Below are 26,048 nucleotides of genomic sequence, written 5' to 3'. Positions count from 1 at the left end.
TCCCTTCCTTTCTGTCTTGTTCAGGTAGCAGAGGGTTGCCTCAGTTTGATCTAGATCTGACCTTGAATTTGTGATCCTCATGACTCCACCTCCTAAAAACCAAGATTACCGGAGTGCACCGCCACGTGCACGCTAGGTGAGAACCACCAGCTGAGCCACACCCTGAGTCCTGGACCAGCTTTTCTAAATCTATCCCTGCCTGTGGTATCTGACTCAGCCATGCCTCCACCTTCAGGCTCTGTCCTGAACTACCTTAACCACACCTGTGCATCCAAGAATGTTCTTGCAGCCCTCGTGCTGTATTCGTGAAACCCCAGCCCTTGGCAGGCTGAGGCAGGAAGGTTGTCCTTAGTGGGTTCCAGTAAGAACGTTCTTTGCAAGTGTCTGTGTGGTGAAACACAGAAGTGTCCCCAGCGATTCATCAAACGCGGTGCGGCAACACGTAGAGCCTTACTGTGGAACAGCACCAAGGAAAGCTTTGAGGAGGAAGGACGTTTCGGAACTGTGTACTCAATGGCAGGTGGCTTCTCCGAGAAGGAAGGTGGGGGGATCATTTGAGAGGCAGGGACTTTCCTGGAAGGTGTGGCAAATGATAGATAAATAGATGATAGATAGATGATAGGTGGGTAGATAGATACATAGATGATAGACATAATGGATAGATAGATGATAGATGGATAGATAGGTACATAGATGATAGATAAATAAATAGATGATAGATAAACATGATAGACAGATGATAGGTGGGTAGATAGATAGATAGATAGATAGATGATAGATAGATTATAATGGATGGATAGGTAGATAGATACATAGATACATAGATAGATACATAGATGGGTAGACTAAAAGAAGGAGGGGGAAAAAAGGAAGGGGAGGAAGGAGGGAGGAAGGAACAGATAGAGGATTATGGTTTCAGTCTATGGTCACTTGGGCCCATGGCTTTGAGCCTGTGGTACAGCAGAGCACCAGGGCTGGAGTACATGGTAGAGCGAGACCCACTTACCCCCTCACCAGGGATCAAAGGGAGGAGGGCATGGAGCTGGGCTCCCTTCAAGGACAAGGCCAGTGATTACTTGTTTGCCCCCATGTCTTAAAAATTCCAGAGGCTCTCTAACACACTGCCCAGGAACAAAGCTATTAGCACATGAACCTCAGGAGACATTCAGCACCCTCCTACAGCAGCTAACCAGGTGTGGCTTGGCTCATGGGGGTGGGGGGCACCGTTAGGGAGACCGATGCCAAAAGAGGAGCATGTCATGGGGAAAGATGCCAAGCAGCAGAGACTGAGGTGGCTGCTCCCTTGGTCAGTAAGTGGCTCAGAGCAGGCGGAGGACTTAAGTCTTATTCCCAGAACCCATAAAAAGCCAGGCACTGTGGTGGGTGCCCTTCTAATCCTGGTCCTTGGAGAGTCAGAGACAGGAGGATCGCCGAGGCTCACCAGCCAGCCACCCTAGACTCCTTAGTGAGCTTCAGACTAATGAGAGATCCTGTCTCAAAACATAAGGTGGGGCTCAGTGGCTAAGACCACCTGCTGCTTGCTCTCTCTAAAGGACCAGAGTTCAGTTCCACGTTGCCCATATGGGCCAGCTCACAGCTGTCTATAACTCCAGGGACTCGGACAGCCTCTTCCAGCCTCTACAAGCACCTGTATGCATCCATGGGCATATAGAGTCATACACACACACACACACACACACACACACACACACACACACACACACATAAATAAATAAAGTCTTTAAAAAATAAGGTAGATAGAGGCTGATATGCTTCCAAATCTAAAGACCTGAGTTTCCCCAAGACTCACACATAGTGAAAAAACACAACTCCTACAAGCTGTCCTCTGCCCTCTACATGAGTAGTATAACACCCCTTACACACACACACACACACATACACACACACACACACACACACACACACACACACACACACACCTGACAGGAGAGCTACTCAGCTGGTGTGTGTGGCGGTGGACCTGGACTGTTACTGCTTCCATTTTATAGAGGGGGACAGCATGGCTTCAATCAAGTAAGTACCATGAGATCACGCCATAGCTAATAAATGTCAGAATTGAGCTTCAAATCCCTGTTCCATTGTGCGGACGTCTGTAAAGTGATTCCCCGGTCTTATAGAGGGAGACAACCATTAATGAGCGCTGATGGCCTAATTAGCTTCAAGCCATCCGGCCCAGGAATGCCTTTCAGTTTTCCAAAAACTGATCAGCAGATGACAGAGGCTTGAATTGATAGGAACCAGGAGGTGAAAATGGCTTGCGTTAGGGTGAGCTCACACTCTCCCCTGGTTCTCTTCTGATGAAGAGATAAGGGGAAATGGCAGGATGTCAAATTCCATCCAAACCACCAAGAATCCATCCCTGTCTCTCATGCCTCCAGGCCCCTACCCATCCTGCCCTCAGCCTGCCTTCACCCCCCACGTCGCCTGCCTCCCACAGACATACCCCTCAGGACCTCCCTAGCCCTCCAGCTCCCCAACTCCAGCCAGCAAGATCTCAGAGAAACGCCTAGAAGATCCTCCCAAACAAATGTGGCAACAGTTATTGACTGAAAGACATTTATTCAGTCAACTCCTATTTTAAGGACTGGGAAACTTTGAGGCCTGCTTTCTGGGGACTTTGGTTGAGCATCAACCACTGAGCCTTCAAACCTGGAATTCTCAGCTTTGCACTCCTGGGTCCTCAGTCCTCTCAGACTGTCATAAGGTCAATAAACTGAGCTACAATGTCCTCCCAGAAAGGTCTGGACTGAGGAGAATGTACAGCTTGAGCTAGGACCCTGGCCAAGTCAGAAAGAAGAACCATTATGTGTTTAATCATCCCCCTTTGAGGAATATTTGGCTTCCAGAAAGTAACATTATGACTTTTTTAACAAAGGCCAAAATTCTCATTTTCCCACGGCTGTACTCAGAGCTTCCCCCCACCCCTCCATTTTTTGCCAGTGGTCTTGGTTTTATTAACCAGGAATGCTCTCCAGAGACCCTGCTGGAGGCTGGCATGTTGGCTACAGGACTGTCTTCAGCAGTAGGGGGGCTGATTTCTCTGTAGGAAGCCTGTAAAAGCCCTACTCTGCAAACATGTGACCCACCATTCCCTGATCCTGTCTTGGGAGGTCCATGAGCGGCCAGCCCTCTTCCTTTGCAGGTTCTGAAGCTCCCCATCGGGGTGCCGTCAGGGTTCAGTCTCCTGAAGGCTGAGAGAGAATTTTGTGGCACATGCCAACAAAATGGTTCAGTGGGTAAAGATGCTTGCCACTAATCTTGACAACCTGAGTTTCATTCCTGAGACCCACATGGTAACATGAGAGAATACTATGTGTGCCAGGGTGAGCACACACATACACGTGTGCTCATATACACACATAGAAATAAACATAAAAGAAAACAGGTTGATAGAATCCGCTAGCTCCTGGGGTTGGTAGTTTTTGATGGCTATTCTTGGTTGTCAATTTGACTACATCTGGGATTAACTAAAATCCAAAAATACAGGGCAGACCTTTGAGGGATTCCCGCTTAATTTGAAGCAGGAAGATCTGCTTCTAATCTGGATCTTTATGGTAGGAAGCCACATTTTTAATCCAAACCAAATCTGAGCCATGTCCTCTGTTGGAAGTCTACATAAGGACATCGAAGAAGAAAGCTTTTGCTCTTTACCTGCATGCCCTCGACTTGCTACCAAGTTCATTCCTTCACTGGCTCTAGAGTCTACTTCTTTGGGGTCCCAGCATCTTCTAAAAACCAGCTGAAACATCCAACCTTGTGGACTGAAATTTCACAAGGAATCCAAAGTTACTGGACTCTTGGACGTTCTGTTCCTTGTCCGCTATTGGATTAGTTGGATCTATTGGATTGGTTGATCCTAATAAATCCCCTTTCTGTATATGTAGAAAGGGAAATTCATTCTGTAAGTTCTATTATTCTAGAGAACCCTGGGTAATACAGTAGTGTAGCAATCTTTAATGGTTTCTGATTCCAGATGTGTTGCCAGGGGAGCAAAATGGCTCAGCGGATGAATACACTTGCCACCAAACTCGATGACCTGAGTTCAGTGTTTGGGATTCACATGATGGAAGGAGAGAACTGACTCCCAAAAGGGTACCCTGGGATGTGTGCTTTCTCTCTGTCATATATATACATACATACACATATATGACATATATGTATACATATATATACACACATATGACATATATGTATACATATATGTTTCTCATATATATCTTTATATATACATATATCATATGTATCTCATTTGTATGATACATATATGATACATATTTACATATGTGTATATGTAACACACACATCTCACCTGGAGAGAGATCCTGAAGATGTGAGTTCACACAGAATCCACCTAAACATAGAAGGAGAGAAGCAACTCCACGAAGTTATCCTTCGTCCTGCAGATGCACCATGTCCTACCATCCCCACATATACACAGTAATAAGGAACAAAATTAACTTAAAGCCTGGGCATGGGATGGTGCAGATCTTAATATTTGGAAGGCTTTCATAGGGGGATTGTCAATTTCAGGCCATCCTGGACTACATAAGAATTCCAGGCCAGCCAGGGCTACATAGCAAAACCCTGTCTCAAAAGAAGCAAGGCAAAAACCAACCAAGAACTTGACTAGTGGCTAAAGAAACTTGGTATGACTTTTAAAACTTAATTAACTAAATAATTGAGGGATGTGCACACGTGCCATGGAACACACAGATGATAGCTTCTGGGGATGTTGGTTCTTTCCTATCAAGTGGATCCCAGGGTTTGAATTTAGGCCTTCAGTCTTGGCCGCAAGCCCCTTTACCCACTGAGCCACCTTGCAGGCCCCATACATGACTTTCCAAAGCCAAAGCCAGCATGAGGTCAGAACTCCAGGTCATGTGTCTACAGACCCTGTGGTCTGTCTGCTTTCCCTTCAAAGACTTGGTTTTTCCCCAGTTTGCAGCTGAGGAAACCTGGGCTCAGCCTTGGTCTCCCGCCCCGCTGGAGGCCCGCCCCTACAACAGGGTTCAGAGAGAGCCAGTCCTCTGGGGCAGTGAGGTCTCTCCTTCTACCATGTAACAAATTCAGATCGTCAATCTTGGTAGAGTTCCTTTACCTGCTCTGCCATCTCTCCCAGCCAGTCCTCTGATGGGCAGCGACACAGCCCAGCCAGATGGGAGCACCGCTGAGCTGCCTGCCCTGCTGGTCGGTTGACTGATGTGCACCTGGACACCAGAGGTCCATTTACCTCTTCACTTATTCAGTCACTCACTGTTCACAATGGGCCCTTTAAAAAGTTTTATGTTATTCCTAATTAACACACAGTAATTACACATATTTATAATTACACATAAAAATTTCACACCATGTTTCCATGTATGTTTTCCATACCTATGTAATGACTCCACCTGAATAATTATTATGTCCATCATGTCTGTGATAACCTTCTTTCCTGTAGCTTGCTTGGAATAAACAATTCTTTATTGTTTGAGGTAATAACTACGGCCTGAAGGGACCCCAAGGCTTCCCGCTTGACTATAATTTTGTGCACACAGCCTTGACCACCATTCCCCTCCCCAGCTGTTGCTCTCTGATCTCAACTTCTAAATCAACCCCCCACCCCCAATTTCACATCTGGGTAAGATTGCACAGTATTTATCTGTGCATGACTCTTTCTAGATAAAGTAATGTCTTCCAAGCTCCCCCGCGTAGTATGGAAGAACAGGCGTTCATACTTTTAAGGGTTGAATAATATTTCATCATGTCGACTTACCTCATTTTCGTGTTTTGCTTGTTTAACTTTTTATTGGTTCTTTGTCTATTTCACATCATGCACCCCAACCCCACTCATCTCCCCTCCTCTCGTACCTGCTCCTATCCTTATAAGGTCCCCCCCCCAATACATGTTCATTATTGTCTCTTCTGCTGAACATTCAAAGGCTTCTCTTTAAAAAAATTTTTTTTCTTTTATTTTTTTTAAAGATTTTTACACATTTTGTTTTATGCATATGGGTGTTTTGCCTGCATGTATCTCTCTGTGTCTCATGTGCACGTCTCAGACACCCAAAGAGCTGGGCATAGCTGTGCGCCATCATGTGGGTGCTGGGAACTGAACCAGGTCCCTGGCGTCTCTTGTTTCTAGAGCAGTGCAGTAATAGACCAGGATGTGTCTAAGGCTTCATATTCCAGTTTCCTTTCTTTAAACAGATGTGGCACAGCTGGGTTTTACTTGGGCCGTACTGAGGAACTCCCAACTACTTTCTCTACTGACTGCCCGCTGTGCATCCTTATCAGCATCATCTAAGAATTTCCTCCCCATAGCTCTCTGAGCTTTGCTGAGCAAGCACTCTACCGTGCAGCGATAGACTGGTACATTTGGGTGGAATCTTGCTTTCTTTTCAAGACGGAGCCTCCCTCATGTAGCCCAGGCTACCCTGGACCTTTCCGGTAGCTGAGGATGGTCTTGAACTCTTGATCTTCTGCTTCTACCTGCCTAGTACTAGAACGGTAGGCACACGCCCCATCCTTGGTTTATGCAGTAGTAGGCAGAACGCGGTCTGTGCGTTACGCAAGCAGTCTATCGGCTTCTCCTCATCCCCAGACTTCGGCGTTTAGTTGTGTTTGCTTTGTTTTGTTTCGTTATTGCTTAACAAGTGCTCGGCCACTGGGATCAGGCATAGCCCTCTCTGTTTTAATGAACATTTCTGGACCTCTGCCTCGTGGACATGGCCTGGGCTAAATGCTGAGCGCGGAAATGAAGTGGGGACTTTTGTCACCTTTGGGGAGCAGGTCAAACGCGGATGAGGCTGAGGAGCCAGTAGGCAGCTTTCGAAGGCTGGATACATATTGAGGATGGTGACGACGCTGTACATGGAGGATGGCAATGGAGCCCACTGGTAGATGCTGGCTTTGTGTGTATGAAGCCCTGGGTTCCATCCCCAGCACCACGTAAACTGGTGTGGTCGATCAGGAGGTAGAGACAGGAGGAAACCATTCTTGACGACATATCATGTTCGAGGCCAGCCTAGGCTACTTGAGACACCCCCCCTTCCGTTTCAAAACCAAATGAAAAGAAAACAGAAATTAAAGATGAAACTGTTCTACAACAAGCTTATTTGGATACGTGGAATTTACTATTTGACAAATGGGGAAACCGAGGTTAGGCTCTGGGTAACAAGTTAGTCTGCGGTGGGACCCAAGTACCTGCAGAGGTTGCCTCAATTTTAGAAGGTGCGGCGCTCAGACAGGGTGGGGAGCCCCGAGCCACAGAGGCCTCCCACATTCCATCCTTGGCTCAAGCCCAGCGACAGGAACAGACAGGGAGCACCCGGGCTTGTCTGCGCGCGGATCAAAGCAGAGAGCTGAAGGCTGTAGAGCTGTGTGGAAGGAGACGTAGCAGCCTTGCTGCCATCCTGACTTCTTGCCCCTATGACAGGTAGACCCTCCTCTGCCTGGGTTCCCCAGAGAGGGGTCTGTGAAAGTGGGGGAGAAGATGACGAACTAAGTCTACGTAGGCTTCCCCAGACGCTTCAATTCGTGGCCAGAAAACCCATCTGCCCAAGCCTAAGCTTGCAGGGGAACTTTTAGGCGGTCTGGGAAAACCAGGGTGATCTATACTCACTTCCTGCCCTGAATACCCTCAGGACTCGCATACAGACACAGGCATGCGCAGTTGAGAGTTATGGCTCCCCCCCCCCCCCCCCCCCCCCCCCCCCCCCCCCGGCAGCTTCGCTTGACCTCACCCACTCCCTGTAGTCTTTCTGATGAACGCAGTCCGGATCTCGGGCTTTGGAACGAGAAAAAAAAAACTTAACTTCCTTGCCAAACTTCAAGGCCAGTAAAGTACACACTGGGCAGACAATCGGTGCAAGACGCCAAAAAAAGTCTATCATACCTACCTCTGTGGAAGAGGAAGCCCTCAGAGCTAGTTTATCAAGGGCACAGAGACAGTAGAACGAGAGCCGGGCCTCGTGTGGAGATCACAGCGTGTCGGAGCTGGCTCCCATCTTTCATTTCGTGGGTCCTAGGAATGGAACTCGGATTTTTAGTCTTGGCGGCAGGTGCATTTATCCCCTGAACCAGTCCTAATAGTTTTCCACACGCACAGTAACGAATAGCCGCAGATTTCACGGCTGAAAAGGACACAGATGTGCCTCTCTGCTGTCTGAGGGTCTGAAGCCCGGTGGAGACCCCACCAGAGTAACTAGTGGATCAAGCCCCTTTGGAGGCTCCGATGGAGGACGGCCCCTGCTCCTGGGGCCTGCTGGCAGAAGCTGGTTCCTGGCAGTCCCAGAGAGCTTTGTTTTCTTGCTGGCTGTGAAAAAGAGCGGTTTTCAGCTTCCAGAAACTGCTGCATTCCATAGCCCAGGGCCTTTACTCCATCTTCAAAGCCTGCAATGGGGGTAGGGGAGATGGCTGAGTTGGTAAGTGTGGTTGTCTCAAAAGCACAAGGACCTGAATTTGATCCCCCGCAAAAAAGTTAGATCTGTGGCAGTCATCCCATTGCTGCGGCTGGAGACAGTGGTTCCCTAGGAATCAATGGCCAGCCAGGTTAGCCTAATTAATGGACAAGCCCCAGGTTCTAATGAGAGACTGTCTCCTGAGGAAGACCTTAGGGTGACCTCTGGGGCACACACACACACACACACACACACACACACAGCACAATGCACACAATCCTGTATAGTCAAACACATAAGCACAATCACAAAGAACCAGACCAGTCCTGAGCTTCTAGAAGCTTCTTTAATCCAAGGCCCTTCACCCATCTTCAAAGCTAGCAGTGGTTATGGAGGGAGACCAATTCTCAAACCCAGTGTTCATGTCCTTCCCTTCCATTTCAGAGACTGATTGAGCAGAGCCGGAGCTCTGCATTTCAAGGTCTCTAACTTAATTACGACGGTAGGGTGCCTTTGTCATATCGGAAAACTACAAAACACAGCCTTCCAGTGTCTTTGCCACCACACTGGCTATACCACCAAAAACAACACAAAAGGTTTCTGTGACCACAGGAGAGGTTAAGAAAATAATTAGTCCTTCAGCAGCCAACCTGGATGGACACTCTATTATTCAAGTCAGATGGTGCTCTGTCTGTCTGTCCATCTGTCTGTCTGTCTCTGTGTGTATCTCTGTGTGTGTCAGTCTCTCTGTCTGTCTCTATTTGTCTCTGTGTGTCTCTTTCTGTCTGTCTCTGTGTCTGTTTGTCTGTCTGCCTTTGAAGCAGGATCTCATGTAGCCCAGGCTAGCCTCAAACCTCTTATGCAGCCAAAGATGACCTGGAACTCCTGGTTCTCCTTCCTCTACTTTTCAAGTGCTAAGATTACAAGTGTGCAGGACCAGCTCTGGTTTATAAAGTGCTGAGGGTGAACCCCAGGGCTTAGAGCACGCTGGCCAAGCGCTCTACCAACAGAGCCACACCTCCAGCCCTCAGGTCAGTTTTTATACTATTTACCTGGAAGCAGTTTCGGGTCCGACAGGTTGAGGGCTCAGCCCAAGACTGTCACCCTTCGCTACTGTTAGAGGTAAACCTGGCCCTCTGGGACTTCCAATTGCCCAGTAAAAGTTGGGGTTCCCTCTCACTAGTTTCAATTCATTTGCTGAAGCCATGCGGTGGTGGCTCATGCCTTTAATCCTAGCACTTGGGAGGCAGAGGCAGGCAGATTTCTGAGTTCGAGGCCAGCCTGGTCTACAGAGTGAGTTCCAGGACAGCCAGGGCTACACAGAGAAAGCCTGTCTTGAAAACAAAACAAAACAAAACAAAAGAACAACAACAAAAACAAACAAACAAACAAAATCAATTCATTTGCTGAAAGAGGGGTTGCTTTGGTGGTAAAGCACTGGGCCTAGCTTGTGTGGGCCTCGGGTTCCATTCACAGCCCAGAAAGACAAAAATAAACATACATGAAACAAGCAAAGATCAATTTGTGAGAGTGGCTTATAGAACTGTCTGGCATCTTAGACCCCAGGGGGCTGGGGGATGTGACATAGCTGGAGAGAGAGCAAATGCTCTAGCTTTGCAGGATCCCCAGAGTTACACAGAGCAGATGTGGTATCCTAGCACTGGAGTAGCAGAGGCAGGAGGATCACTCTCAACTATACAGTGAGTTCAAGTCCAGCCTGGGCTACATGGCTATGTGGCAGGAGAGGATGTTCTGTTCCTCGTAGTGAGGAAGGATCAGGAAGGATCAGGGTCTCGGAGTTCCCTGTAGGGGATCTATAGGGATCCCTGTAGGGGATCTATGGAAGTGTCCCAGCGATCTGATTCCCATCAGCTCAGACCTCCTATGATTCTACTTTCCCTGACAGAGCCCCAAGTGCCTGTGCCTTTGGAAGATGCTTACCCAAACTCCATCAAGGACTTTTTTTTTCTGGTTTTTCGAGACAGGGTTTCTCTGTGTAGCCCTGGCTGTCTTGGAACTCATTCTGTAGATCAGGCTGGCTGGCCTCGGACTCAGAAATCCGCCTGCCTCTGCCTCCCAAGTGCTGGGATTAAAGGTGTGTACCACCACTGCCTGGCTTATCAGGGACCTTCTAAAGGACGAGAGTCAATCCTAAAGCTTTGAGAATTAAGTTTCAAGACTCAAGGTTGGGCTGTGTAAACACCCTGACCACCACAACCATGTTTGCTCACTCCCCCAGCTGATGACTAGCATTTCTTCATCACTAGAAGTGCATGATGGACTTCTCCTTTCTCAGCTGCTCAATGCTGCCATGCCCTCTCATGAGACTTATCCATGCAAAGAAGATACATGGTGCGATGTTCAGCAGTGACTGCCAGCTGGACAGGACCCAGCATCACAGGAGACAGGCCTCTGGGCTTGTCTGTGAGGGAGCTTTCAGACTAGGTAACTGAGACCCTAAGTTTCAGTGGGTCGGGATCCTGGACTAGTAAAATACATTTTACAAGATCAGAAGGAAAAGGGGAATGGTGCTGGCTGGTCTTGGTTGTCAACTGGACCACATCTGGAATCGACTGGAACCCAAGGGCTTGGTATGCCTCAGAGAGATTTTCTTTTTCCTCCAGTGCTTTTATTTACTTCTTATTATTTTATTTTGTGTGCGGCTGTTTTGCCTACATGTATATTTGTGCACTGCAGGCATGCCTGGCGCCCACAGAGGTCATAAGAAAACATTGAACTGGACCCCTTCTGATGGCAGCCCACGTAAAAGGACACGGACGGAAGAGCTTTTGCCTTTTGATTTCTTGTCATTGGCAAGTTCATCTACCCCGTTGCCGAGGCACTCCTTCACTGGGGCTGGGATTAGAACCCATTTCTTCAGGATTCCAACACAGACAGCAGATCAATAGCTCTCTAGGAACCCTCTTGGCTCCAACACCAGCTTGGGATTGTTGAGACAGCCAGCTGCCAGATTCTTGGCCTTTCTGTCAGGAGGAAGCCACTGTTGGATTAGCCAACCACATCTTTAAGTCACTCTAAGAGATCCCCTTTTTAACATATTTATATATATTCTGCCTGTTTTGTTCCCTTAGAGAGTCCTGAGGGATACAGGAGCCGGCATCCCTCCCTCCCTGTTTCCTGACTATGAACACCCTTGTAGACAATGCCCAGCCTCCTCCACCACAATGGACTGTGGTATGAGCTAAAACGCACCTTTCCTTTCTTTGCTTTGTCAGATATTTTGACAAAGCAACACAAAAAGTACCTGATATAAACAAAACAAAACAAAAGTCATTTGAAATTTTCCAACATTTCCAGCATAAGGAGAGGTATAATTGTTCCAGTTGGCTCTCTGTGATAAACACCAAAAGCAGCTTAGTGAGAAAAGGGCTTCTTTAGTTTACTTACACTTCCACACCTCAATTCCTCGCGAAGGGAAATAAAGTAGGAACTCCAGGCAGGAATCTGGAAGCAGGAACTGAAGCAAAGACTGAAGGGGTGCTGCTTCCTTCATGGCTTGCTCAGCCTGAGTTCTTATACAGCCCAGGACCACCTGCCCAGGGCTGGCACCACCCACTGTAGGCTGAGCCCTCCCGCATCAATCAGTCATCCAGAAGATGCTCTACGGATATGCACACAGACCGATCTGGAGACAATTCCCTCTCTAGGTTTGTCTAGGTTTGTGTCAAGTTGACAAAAGCTAGCCAAGGTATGTAAACCCCATGAACTCAGAGACGTGATTTCATCTCCGTGGCCACCCACACCAGGATACCCTATAGCCTAGAAGCCAATAACCAGGGATTTCAGTATCTTCTTTCCTTGGATCAGAGCTTTGGAAAAATAACCCCAGGCTGAGGTGTAGCTTGGTGGCAGAGTGCTTGTCTGGTGTTTGTAAGGCCTGGGGCTCTCTTCCTGCCATGCAAGAACTTGCTAATATCAAACTTTAATTACCTGAGTAGCTGGGCTGACAAACTTGTGTCACTACGACGGGGAGGTATTTTGTCTGAAAAGCGAAAATTTACTTTTATTGACTCTTTGGTTTATTTGGTGTGTGCATATCTGCATGTATATAGTGTATATGTATGCATAATGTGTATGTATGTGTATAGTGTGTGTGGTGTATTATATATGCGTGTATGAGTATAGTATATATGTATGTGTATAGTGTGTGTATGTGTGTAGTGTGTGTGTGGATGTATAGTGTGTATGCTTCTAAATGTTGGAATTAAAGGTGTGAGCCACCATCTTGGACCAACTCTTTTGTTATGTTGAGGTGAAGATAGAGTGGGGAAATGGAGCAAGTGGGTTTTTTTTTTCTTCTTGGTCTTGGAGATGGGACTCAGGACCTTGCACATGCTATGCAAGTGCTTACCATGAAGGACACCTCTTGCTTTTGATGCTTGATCCTCTCCACCTCCTCCGAGCCCCGAGCCCAGAGCCCTGAGCCCAGAGCCCCTGCTCTCTCCTTCTTATTCAGTCTAGGATCCTAACTCTCAGTGTAACCCACATTTAGGATGGATCTTCCCATCTCAGTAAACCCAGTCTAGAAACTCCTTCCCAGACAAGCCCAAAGGGCAACTCATGCAAGCCATAGTTAATCTATCAGTAGTTGTCGCCGCCTTCGTCATCGTCATCATCATCATCATCGTCATCATCATCATCATCATCATCATCATCATCATCATCATCATCATCGCTGGTATTCGGTCTCTGAAATCCAATGCGTATTTTGCATTCAATTCTGATGTTAAATCTTCATCAAATATGTATGACTTGGGGCCGATGAGATGGCTTAGACAATAAAGGGACTCCTACCAAACCCTGAGACCTGTCCTCTGACTTCCGCACTGTGCTATGACACTTGAGAATAGACCCCCCACACACACACACATACATGCATACACACACACACACACACACACACACACACATGCACACACATTTACACTCGTACATAAAATAGGGAAAATAGGGGAAGACTTGGTGGCACCACTAAGTGATTTTTCCAGCCCCTGAGGTAATCAAAGGAGAGAAGTTTTATTTGGGACCATCTTTTTGAGGTCGAAAGTCATGTGACCGCACTGCTTTCAGGTCTGTAACAATGCTGTACATTTGGGCAGCTAGTGTGCCATGGAGGGAGGTGTTTGCTTCCTGCAGTCTGGAGGAAGCAGAGGCAGGGGTCCCAATGCCTTCTCCCAGGGCGTGTGCACAGTGTCCTAACCTGCTAGGCTCCACCACCTCCCAGGGATGTCACAGGGTGGAAACCAACACTTCAACACTTGGACCTTTGGTAGACATTTAATACACAAGAAATAACACACGGGTTACAGTTACCACTACGCTCTGATTGAGCCCCACCTATCCTAAAATCAAGAGGGCCACAGAGAGCTGCAGATGGAAGGGATACAGACAGAGGGACCCTGACCAGCAGTTGGCACAGCCTTCAGGTATGTGGTCAACTAAGTCTTGATTATGTCGGGAGGTGGTGATGCACACCTTTAATCCCAGCGCTCGGGGGCAGGAGCTGGTGGATCTTTGTGAGTTCAAGGCCAGCCTGATCTATACACAGAGAACAGCCAGAGCTGTTGGCAGTGAAGGCTCTGTCTCAAAATAACTATAAGCAAACAAACAAAAAGCCCAACCAACAACAATAACAACAACAACAAAAGAAACTTGTTTATATTTTTATTTTTTTAGATGTTGGAGAGACAGGCCAATGGTTAAGAGCACTGGTTGCTTTTCTAGAGAACCCAGGTTGACTCCTAACACCCACTTGGCAGCTCACATCTGTCTGTGACTATACTTCTAGGGGACTCAGCACCTTCTTATCACCTCTGTGGGCACCAGGCACACATATGGTACGCAGACATGAGTGAAGGCAAAACACATACACATAAAATACAATATTTTATTTAAAATTTTTACTTATGCATTTATTATATTTTTAGACATGGAGCTTCACTATATAGTCCTGGCTGTCCTGGAACTCTCTATGTAGACCAGGCTGTCCTGGAACTCTCTATGTAGACCAGGCTGTCCTGGAACTCACAGACATGTGCCTGCCTCTGCCTCCTGAGGGCTAGGATTAAAGCTGTGTGCTATCATGACTAATTTTTTTTTTTAGTTGTGTGTGTCAGTGTTGGGGTGTGTGTAAGTGCGGGCGCCCACTGAAGTCAGAAGAGGATGCTGTACTCCCCGGAACTAGAGTTACAGGTGGTTGTAAGCCGCCTGGTGTTGAGTGCTAGAAATCCTCACACTGGTGCTCTGTCAGAGCAGTATGTACTCTTAATTGCTGAACCATCTCTCGAGTCCCTCTGCTGCATTTATATTGAGAATAATTCATTTACATCCCTTGATGCCAGCCAGCCTCAAAGCCTTCTAGCGGAGTCCCCAACACCATGGAGCAGAGTCCAACTGTTGCTTTTCTTGTCCAAAATTGTGTGTCTATATCATTGCGCTCTGGGTGATATGCTTGCTGATATAGCTGTGTAACTAACATCGATTTGGTCAGTGACAGCTGTCTCCTAAGATTGTAATGAAGGGCTGGCCAGCAGAGTGCTACTGGGAAAGCATGAGGATTCTGAGTTCAATCCTCCGCAACCAAGTCAAAAGCTGATCCTAGTCATGTCATAGAACACAGAAACATGTAATCTCAACTACTGGAGCCAGAGATTGGGTCCCTGGGGCTTGATGCCCAGCCATTCCAGCCTAATGGGCTAGCCCAGGTTCCAGCAAGAGACCCTGATTCAAAACACAAAGGCAGGGGTGGGCCTGAAGAGGTGGCTCAGCACTTGGAACACTTGCTGTGTGTGCAGAGGACCAGGTGTCCAGCACACAACAGCAGCCTACAATCATCTGTAACTCTAGCTCCAAAGGATCCAATACACTCTTTTGGCCTCCACAGGCCATTGCACATATGTGGTACACAGGCATACATGCAGGCAAAACACCCATGCACAGAAAGTAAACGGAAATAAATCTAAAAGCAACTTCTCAAGACAAGCAGCACCCCCACACACCCCAAAGTAAAGGTGGATGGCTTCTGAGGAAAAACATGGATGTTGTGTTCTGGCCTCTGTATATACAAACATATGCTCCCTGGGGTGGGTGGGTGGGGAGATAGATCATGCCTAACAATGTCACAGTCATTGTAATACATTATTTCAATGTGTCACCTTTGAGTGGGGACAGTGGCCTGAAGAAACCACACTGCTAGTCATATAAAAATATAAAAATATAAGATATAGTACTGAGCACGTAGCTCAGTAGATGTCTAGCCCAGCACTTAGGAAGTACCAAGTTTGATCCCAGCATGCATCAAACTGTATAGTTGATGTTTCACACCTATAATCCCAGCATTCAAGGCTGGAGGCAGAAGATTAGAAATTCAAGGTTATCCTTGGCTACACAGTGAGTTTGAGAGCAAAATGGGATCCTGGCTTCAAAAAGTTTTTTTTTTGTTTTGTTGTTTTGTTTTTATGTACCCACTCCCCACACAAATATGGGGATGGAAACATGGCCCAGAAGGCTGTGAACTGCCGACATCTTCTCTGGGGGGATAGGGTTTCAGCCATTCAAATGGTGTTTTAGTCAGTGGTCTATTGCTAAGAGGAGACAAAATGACCAAGGCAAATTATAAAATAAAGCATTTAATTAGGGCTTGCTTAAAGTTTTAGAAGGTTACTTCATTATCATAATGACAGGAACAGGGGTGGGGAGGAGAGGGGAAGAGAAGGGGAGGAAAAGACGAAGGTGTTAGATGGGTTTTGAAACCTCAAAGCTCACTCCCAGCGACAGACCACTTCCTACAAGGCCACACCTCCTAATCCTTCCCAAACAGTTCCATTCACTGGTGACTAAGCATTCCAACATGAGACTACAGGGAACATTCTCATGCAAATCACCAAGAAGGACTAGAAAAACCATTTCCCACTCTGCCCATCCCTGGCCATCTTTCTGTACTTCTTCACTTACCCAGGACAGGCCCCTCTGCCCACAGGCCCCAATGCTCTCTCAAAGTGCCTTGCTTGTCTTTTGTCTTTACCCTGTTTGTGGTTACGTGTGAGTTTGTGGCTATGAAGCATAAGGAAGGAGGGATGCGGATGCTGTTGGTGCTACTCACTGTGGTGGGTGTCACGACACTAGCACTGGCTACACAGAATGCTGCTGAAGACTTGACTAATGCCCTACACCGAGTACAAACTCTGGGATGAGCACCTGGTGTCCCAGTGCCTACAAGGGTTTCCTCCGCCACAACGATGGTGTTGTGTTTCACACCCTCTCTTCCCCTTCTGACCATCCAGAGACAGTAGGATGTACTGTTTGCTCTCCTAAAACCCCAAACACTCCACCTTCACCTCGGCCACCACCTTCTTGCCAAAATAAGCCAGGAAGGTTTGGTGAGGGCCGGGATTCCAGCAGGAGTTGAGCTGGTCCGAGAAGAAAAACAGAGAGAAAGCAATCTCTCCCTCTGGATGTTGATTGGTTTAGATCTCTCCACAAACTTTACGACGCAAAGAAACCAACAGAGACAAGCCGGTAATGAAGCCATCAGCTGACTCCGCTAATATTCCAGCCAGGAGAAACGAGTCCTGGCTTCATAGGGCAGATATGAATGGGGGTCATTAAATGCAGCCAAGGGAGGGAGAGGGCTCACTTTTGCTGTCTATGTTCCGAAAGCTCAGCAGGGAGTGAAGAGCAGCAGCTGGGAGGAGTGACCGTCTGATATTCTGACCTTTAAAGGAAAAAGCCTCCTTCAGATATCTCTTTTTGTTTTTCTGGGCTTTGTTTACATGTATTTGTGTGTGTGTGTGTGTGTGTGTGTGTGTGAGGGGTCTCACATGTACGCAGAGGTCCGAGGATAATCTCCCCGAGTCTGGCCTGTCTTTCACTTATACGATCCAACCAAGTCAGCACCGATTCACAACAAGTACCCTGACTTCTGGCCCATCTCCATGGCCCTTTACCCTACATTTTCCATACTGGCTTCTGTAAGGTTTTATTTTTATCATTATTCTTTAAAAAAAAAAAAAAGACAGGGCCTCATTATGTGAACCTGGCTGGTCTGGAACTGGCAGTGTAGACCAGGCTAGCTTCTCACTCTCAGAGATCTGCCTGCCTCTAGAGTCCTAGGACTAAAGGCCCAACTTAGGTTTCCTCTGCGATTGAGAGTCCATCCTACAGGGAAACTCTTTCAACAGGTTGGTAAACATCTCAGGTAGCCTCAGGAAGGCCCTGGAACTTACCAGATTCACTAGGTCCCTCCCTGCCAGCATAAATAATAAGAGTTGAGAGTCTCCCTCAAAGAAACTGAGCTGCCAAGGCGACTCTCAGACCAGCAGCCTGAAAGTAGCAGAGACCAACAGGGCTGTCTGCAAGAGCTTCAGCCCAATTGAGGCATCTGGAAAAGACACTTTCCAGCCAGCCTGGCGCACAGCTTGCCAGCTTTGTGAGCTGTGCCCATGCTGGGGTGGGCTTCAGCGGGGCAGCTGTCTTTGAGTCATTTCTGCGCCTGCGAGTAACTCCTCATTCACATCCTGTAAGAAACAAAACTCGTTGGCTCACCAAGTCAGACTTTGGTGGTGTCCACATTTTGGACTGCGGTAGGTTCCTCCCTGGGCGTGAGGGGTGGAGAAGTAAACACACGCTGCATATCACCAGGAAAGGTTTCTGTCACACGTCACCATGCATCGCCACCCCAGAAAGTTTTACGTTTGAGCACATTGCCACCTCCCCCCGCCCCCCACTCCTCTTGACTTCCGACCTGGGAAACCTACTTTGAGGAAAACAAAGTTGGCATCAAATCCTTATAGCGTTTTCTGCACTTCCCCACTCTAGATCAAGAAGAAAGTGTTGCCTCTCTCATGCGAGGGCAAGAGAAGGAAGAAAGGTAACTAGAAGTGAAGAACGGGGACACAACACTTCCCCTTCTGTTAAAAAGTAAAAGTCAAGGCCAGTGTGATGACTAGGCCGGGAAAGATGCTTGCCGCCAGCTTGGGTTGGAGTCTCAGCACCCGCGTGACAAACGATGTGACCAAAGGAGAGAAACAGCCCCCTTAGGCCCTGCCTGCTGCCAGAGGACTGTGACCTCACACCCTGCCCCACAAAATCAATACGTGGAATAAACATTTTAAATGTAAAACTCAGGGGCTCGGAGGTGTACCTCCGAGGGAGAGTGTCCATAGCATTTGGACGACCTTGGGTTATTTCATAAAATAAGTAGATACTGACTTATCCTACTTACAGAAACAAGTAAATAAAGTTAGGGGAGAACCCACGGTGTAAATTGCGCCGTCCACCAAAAGGGATTCAGTCAGTGAGTCAAATGGGCTGAGAAGGAGCCTTCTCCTAGGCAGGGTAGAATTGGTCGGGAGGCTTGGTTCTCTTGCATTTTAGACAGAAGGGAGGGGGGCTGGAAAGAGATGCTACCAACACCCTCAACAGGACACATCTATTTAACTGTCCCAACCTTAGATGACTTGTGGTCAAGTTTCAAAGCATCCTCAGGCATCAGTCATCCCATTTTAAAAGGAGAAGGAGACCCTGTGACAGGTTAAGCAATACAAAGGAACTGGAACACACCGGTTTCCACAGACATCGGGAAGAAATATAAAGAAGTGCCGCGGGCCGTCTATGAGCAGAGCCCAGAAGAGAAAGCTGAGTCCCATGGCTTGGGAGAAGGGTACAGCCATTAGCTGCCTGCTTGCTTCTTGGAGTGGACAGTTCTGGACTGTATGGAAGGCCTAGGGCTACTTAAGCAAATGCTTTCGTGCACCGCCTCATCTACACTTGGGCCTGCAACTTCAGCGAGCCTAATTCTTCCTTCTCCCTCTGCCGTTGAGTTCTGATTACTTCCATCTGGCTGCAGCAGCTTCAGTGGAGTCTCCGAAAAAAAAATAAAGCAAAACCTTTCTCACTACGAAACATATGCAGCAAGCCTAAGGCTGGCGTCACTTGTCGCCAGCGTGTTCTCAGATGGTGGCGTGAGCGAGCCTTGGCGAGGGGCGCCTGGGACCCCGGGCACCTGCACTAGCTGCCCCGGCCGAAGAGGCCTGCGTGAATCCAGTCTTGCTTCCCATCCCACGTGTCTTCCTTCTGCTCCGGCGCACGGAGGATCTCGGAGTTTGGGAACAATCGGCGGAGGGCTGAGGGGGTTGGGAGGAAAGGGGGAGTTCAGATATTGAAACCAGCAGTCGCAGCGCCCTAGCTCCGGAGCTCATCTGACTTGAGTTAGCAATCCCCCCACCCCGGCGCCTTAGAAAAAGTGTTTGAGACTGGCGTGTGCTCCCGTAGCTGGAACTTTCCGGTAGGGGTGCTTTATTTCCTCCGAACTGGGTTGGAAGAATCTGCGATATTCCCAGCTCCTCTCCTCCAGAGTGGCTTCTGGGTCGTCACCCCCGCCCCCACTCCCTAACTCCTAGGGTCGTCTGGTCCCCAGCTGGAACTTTCCGGGAGGGGTGCTTTCCTTGCTGGAGCTGAGGGTGGAGGAGAGTCTGCGTTCGCCCTCTAGCTAAACCCCTCCAGGTTGGTGTCCGTCCCCCCCCACCCCCCATCCTCAGAGGCGGGGTGCACGCGGCGGGGGCGGGCAAGCCGAGGACGCGACGATCAGGGTGTGCCCAAGCTCAGCGCGCGGGGGCGCTGCGCCATCCCGGAGACGCTGATGGATTGCAGGAGTGCCGGCGTTCGCCTGCCGAGGCAGCAAGGCTCCGCGGACTTTTTTTCAAACTCCTCTCATCAATGAGACTTCGAGGAGGAGCGGGAGGCGGCGGCGGCGGCGGCGGCGGCTACAGAGGACGCGGAGGAAGGCGAGGAGGAGCCAGAGGAAGGAGAGCGGGCCGTGCGTAGCATCGCAGCCGCCCGGAGCTGCTGGCCTGGTGTCCTTAGGGACTACCGGGGTCCCCCGCCCGCCTCGGTCCCCTCCTCTGCCTGGCCAGCCCCGCCCCGGGGGCCGGAGCCCCCGCACTCGGCAGCCCCACTCCAGCCAAGTTGGGATGGGGCCCTGCAACCAGTGCCCGGCGCCCTAGAGGCCACCTGCATGCTAGAGGCAAACTTTTGTCTCCTCGGTAAAGTTGCATTGGCCTCCCCACCTCTCCTTTTTTCTTTTCTTTTCTTTCTTTTCTTCTTTTTTCCTCCCCTTACTCTTGGTGGTGAAGCACTTCCTAGCTTGGCAGGCTTCGGCTGAGATGCTGTGCTGTCTTCGGGGTGTCTCTCGGCCGGTTACCGGAATGGAGATCGTGACACTGATTTTAGGGGGGCCGGCCAAAGAGGGCTGCCCTGATTATTGCTCTGGTCCAGCAGGGGCAGGGCTTCAAGGAGGATCGTGGGGATCAGAACTCGTGGCCGGGGTCGATTTTATTACCTCTGCCCATCCCTTGAGGGGAAGCGCTAGAGCTTCTTGTTCTTGGGTGGCTCGGGGAGGCCGGTCTTTGACCCGTGGCACCGCTCGGAGCCTGGAACTGTTTGGGGGCGACGTGGGGGCTGGGGTGCGCCGAAGCTCCCTTCGATGGGCAGCTGGGAGCGCGCCTGTGGGACTGTGCGTTGTGCTGCAGCCGCCGGCCGGCCACTTGGAAACTTGCAAGTCCACTTCTCCGCGCTGCGAGTCCGCGTCCCGGAGCCCCCAGTCTTTTCTTTCTTCCTTCTTTCCCCCTCGGTGAACCCTGTTGCCCCTTCCCCCCGCCGCCAGTCTCTGGACCTCGGTTCTGGCTTTCTTACCTTTCTCTCTTACCCTAGATCTCCAGATCCCCCTTGACTTCCCGAATGGATCCACGCGTAATCCTTCGCCGAGGGATCGGTTCCCCCTACTCCTCGCTTTCATCCTAGCCCCCACTTAACACCCCCCCCCCCCAAGCAATCTCTCAACAAGTATATTTGCTGAGGAATTTGAAAAATCCACTACTGCAACTTGATCTGTGTGTGATGGATGAGGAGCGGCGCGGACAGAGTTGGGCGCCAATCCTATTAAGGGTTTAGAGAGAGGGGAGCGGTTTTTTTTTCCTCCGGGATTGGGGGTTGGGGGGAGGGAACGTGTGCTTGAGTGAGTTCGAGAGGGCTCCCGCCGCGCCGGGAGCTAAAAGTCCACCCAACTGGGCTCCTTTTCAGCCCGGCAGAAATTTGCTCTCATTTCCTAGGAAACCTGACTTTTAGAGCTCCAGGATGCTAAGGATGGAACCCTTGCGCCTCACCTCGAGTGACCTGGCCGCAGAGACGCAAGGAGTTTGTGGGGATCCCCCAGGGCGCCTCTCCTTCCCGGCTCTCTTTGTGTGTGTGTGTGTGTGTGTGTGTGTGTGTGTGTGTGTGTAACTGTCCTGTGGTTCCCAGAGATGATCCCAGTTGGAGCAGGGGTAGGAGAGACTTCTCTTGAGTCTCGTCCTTCAGAGGCTGGGAGGGGATGGGTTCTGTACCTCTCTGTTCCCCAGTTGGGGCATCCTTCATCTTTCTGTTCGGTGGCCGCACGATGTCCTGGGCCCCTTGCCCCTCCGCCCTCGCTGGGCGTGTGAAGGTTTAATCCCCACAGCTTCAGATAAAGGGAACAGTTGTAAAACGCTCATATGCTGTTTGCAGACGAGGCTCTGGGGGATGTTGGAGAATTTGAAAGTAAACGTTTCCCTCGCAAGCGGCATAAAATAGTGTTTAAACAAATATTGTATTGGCATGCTCCGGGGGCTCGGTGCCAAAAAAGAAAAGTAAATAAACTGTGAAATCCAAAATATACAGCACGGGGGGACAGCGGGCGGAATAGGCGGGCTTGTCACAAGTCTCCCTGATGTTATCTGTTTGTTCTAGCCACCTCTCCTTCGAGCCCCCTCCCCGCCCATTTCCTCACCTCGGCTGCGGTTTCCCTTTTTGAGTCGGCTTCCGTGTGTCTGGGGCACTAGCCCCTTCCAGAGCTCAGTTGGTCTGGAATGAGGGAGGGAATACATTGTGTTCCTACCTGGATTGCTCTCCCCAACTAGAAGGAAACATTTTGGACGCTTGCTTGCCTTGAGTTCTGAGGTTCTTGCCTTCTCCCAGCTTCTGTTCTATCCTGGCCACTAATCCCAGAACGCCTAATCTAAACCATGCAGAGCCCTCCCTAACTGCCACAGGCTTCACTAGAATTCTAGAGTCTCTACTTCTTACTTTCTCTTTCTCCAACTTGCTGCTTCTCTCTAGAGGGTTCCAAGAGTTGGGAATGGCCTCTTCCGGATACAGTTTCTACTCAGATGCTGCCTGCTGAATGGGAAGCTCACCTGATGAGTTTTAAGATTAATTATATTTAGGAAGACTTAGGATGCCCCCACATGTCATGAGGTGTTTCCTGATTCTAGGGGGCTTAGAGTCCCACAGAAGAAGGTTCTGTGTAGTAATAGTGAGTCCCGTGGGAGATCCGCTCTTGCCTCTGTGCCTTGTCTGGGGTGAGGCTGATGGGAGGCCAATTCTCTTCCTATCCAGGGCTGGACTCACCCATGAATCCATTGGGACTGGGATTGCTAAATCTGTTTTTGTGCTTAAGTGGGAACTTGAGATGGTGGGAGTATTCGCAGAGCTCAGGCGCACTGAGGTCTCCTCCCAGATTCAAGCCAGGCTTGGATAGGAGGACCACCTCCCGAGTGTGGATGGAGTTAGCCATGATGCTTCATGTTCTCAAGATGTTCCTCTGGCCTTGCAGGCTTGGGAGAGCATTGAGCACCGAGTGATGAGAGAAGATGTGCTTTTTGACTTGCTTCATCGTAAGAGGGCGTGTGTGTGTGTGTGTGTGTGTGTGTGTGTGTGGCTACTGGTCACAAGCTCATTTCCTAGCTGCTGTGGGGGTCTCAGAGGCTGTGTCCTGTAGCTGGCTTGTTTGCACTGCAGCCTGAAAAATACACAAATACTTCACTCTTTTTTTTGTACTTCTACAAGAGCCCTGTACACAGTGCAGCCCCTGGGGCTGGATTAGTGAATCCGGGACAGTCTGCAAGCAGGCAGACAAAATTGGATATTTGCCTACACTAAGTACCCTTCTATCCCCGGCATTCCACACCCGGAAAAGTTCAGCGCCCAGACACTAGCAATTCCCTTTAAATGAGACCATGAGGTTGTTGTATGCACTGCGAATGCGGCTGTGACCCCACACTCACACCCAGCTGGCTTGTTAAAGCTCGGAAAACAGAGTCCTCAAACCTCGTGGGTGCAGCTGGCCTTTGCTGGTGCAAACCGCAGAGAGCAAGGTGGGGCCACTCTCCCTCTGTCTTTAGGCTGGGGGTTGAGGGTGGGAGGTCTACCTGTACAGTGCCTGTTAAATGGTACATCAGGGGCCACAAGGCCAGGTGGACCTCACTGTGGACAGCTGCAGCTGCTGGGCCCCTGGCCCTTTGAAAGGGAACCCCAGGGAGGCAGCTCCCTCCTTTCTTCTTTTCACTAAGCATCTGAGACTTGGACATGTGAAGAATGCCAACTAAAGACTGTGTTCTGGGATTCTGGAACATCAGGAGGGGCAGAATCGGAGATTGGGTGGACAGCCAGACTGCCCAGATATTTAGTGCCCAGCCTGCTCTCATTTTTAAAGAGTTTGGGGGGAAGAGAATGAGTACTCTTGACATTGTTTGCTAATAGCAGGTATGGACTGAGGTTAGCAGCACTGGCTGTCATCTGATGCAAGGACCCTAGAGTAAAGAAGGCCACCTTGTGTACCACTCCGTGGCTTTCAAGTAAATACAGAACCAACTCAGTACTAATGTTTTTTTCAAATCTGAGGGCTTGTGGAAAACGTAAAGGACTTAGAAAACAAAAACTTTGGTCATTGTTTTTAGATTTTTGAGGGTGACAAAAGTCTCACTTTTAAAACACATACATATTTTAAATCCTGGGAAAATACAGGGATATGACCTCTCTCTTGGTAAGGCTTACTCTCCTGAATTCTTCTAACTGAAGAAGTCATGTTTCTACTTAGGTTTTTCCTTCTGGTGTGTTACATAACATACATGTGCTGGGAAATAACTTTCTTAAAATGTGACCAGACAGTACCCATTAATTTTTTTTTCTTTTTTCTTTTCTTTTCTTTTTTTTTTTTTGAGACCTGCGTTTAAATAGAACGAATTGATTTTTTTTTTTGTTTTTTGTTTTTTGTTTTTGGTGTGTGTTTCACATGTGTGTCTTTTAAAAAGGCAGGTTTCTGAGAAGTGTGTTTTAACTGAGTGCTGGGTTTCAGCATTAGCATAAGAAAACCACTTTTAGTGCTTTGGCTATTGTCTTGAATGAGGAGTTGGTACTAATGGGAGGCAGGCCGAGGAGGGTGATGGCCCATTGAGATTCTTCCAGCAGCCCCTGCTCCTTTGCTGCCCGCGGATCTGGGATCAGATAACACTTTTATCTCCCCTTTTCCCAATTCTCTGCCTTTTTCGCTTCGGCCACTTTTGTCCGCGTTTATTGACTGCTTTCGGCTCTGCAAATCTGTGGAAAATGTAATGAACCCCCAAACGAGCAAATGAAATTCAGAGAACTTTTTAAGCCATTAGCAGGGGATTAGGATTGAATCGCCCCTGTGGGTGCCAAGGGTCCCAGTCCTCCAGGGAGGGAACTCAGGAAGACCACAGGGTGGCCCACCACAGATTGGATTCCCACCCAAGGGACCGTGAAACACGGGGTCACAGAGGCCGGTGGCTAGTCTCGCTGCAGCCCCCAGCCTTTTCCTCCAGGATCCAGGCTCTGAGGGGTTGGCATGGGTGGAGGAGAGACTGCCTCACAGCCGTCTCTGCCCTCAGCTTTCCCTGAAACACAGTTAAGTGTCTCCCTACCTCTAGACCCGGCTTTCACCCTGTAATTAGGCAAAGCCCTGGGTGTGGTAAGGCTGCTGACTTGGCGGGGCTTGGAGTCCTTTTTTTCTGTAGGAGGGTGAACTCTTGCTCTTTCCTCGTCTTACTCGACCCTCATACCTCGGGGCTGCTGTGCGTCTCACTTATTCTTTCTTCCCCGTTCCCCCCTCCCTCCCTCGCTCCTTCCCTCCCGCCCTGCCATCTCTTCTGTGCTTTTCCCCCCTTCCTAACTTCCTCTCTCTTCCCCATCGTTCATTTTCTCCTTCCTGTCTCCACTTTCTTCTTCTCCCCTGCCCCCCTTCCCATACCCTCTTCATCCCTCCTTTCCTCCCCTGCTCCTCTTTGTCTCTCCCTCCTCCGCCCCACCGCCGCCCGTCCGCCCCGCCCCATCCCTTCCCGCCCCGCCCCTCCGAGGCTCCGCCGTCCCCGTGGGGCCGCGCAGGCCGCGTGTCCGGGCGGCGCCGAGCGCGCCCCGTCCGGGGAACATTCCGTGCCCGAGCGCCCGCGGCCTCCCACCTGCGCGCCCGCCCGCCCGCCCGTCCGCCCGCTCCGCGCGCGCGAACAATGGCCGCATTGTGGCGGCGGGTGGGAGGGAGCCGCCCGGGACCCTGCTCGTGGCCGGATAGGAAGAAGGCCAGAGGGCCAAGTCGTGGCGCCCGCCTGGGGCACAGTGCCCACCTGAGCCCGGGGCCGACACGGTGTCCCTAACCTCCGTGCGCCTGGTTCTCCTTCCTCGTGCTTCCCGTAGAGGCTCAAGTTTAGAGAACCCGAGCCTTTGATGGGAGGGAGAGAGGAAGGGAGAGAGGGAGGAAGGAGACTGAGAGAGAGAGAGAGGGAGAGGGAGAGGGAGAGAGAGAGAAGGAGAGGGAGAGGG

At 49.6% G+C, this 26,048-nt stretch overlaps 1 protein-coding gene across 1 annotated transcript in view; it reads left to right on the top strand.

The window, feature by feature from the left end:
* Positions 1-19,987: 19,987 nt before the first annotated feature.
* Positions 19,988-26,048, top strand: part of Gli2 (GLI family zinc finger 2) — a 225,992-nt gene continuing 219,931 nt past the window's right edge. Inside the window, exon 1 of the mRNA XM_031380382.1 lies at positions 19,988-20,464. The gene's annotated coding sequence lies outside the window, so the exon portion shown is untranslated. The remainder of the gene's footprint in view (positions 20,465-26,048) is intronic.

The sequence above is a fragment of the Mastomys coucha genome, unplaced genomic scaffold (assembly GCF_008632895.1).
Source record: "Mastomys coucha isolate ucsf_1 unplaced genomic scaffold, UCSF_Mcou_1 pScaffold1, whole genome shotgun sequence".
NCBI lineage: Eukaryota > Metazoa > Chordata > Mammalia > Rodentia > Muridae > Mastomys > Mastomys coucha.
This window is presented reverse-complemented; position numbering and strand designations above follow the sequence as displayed.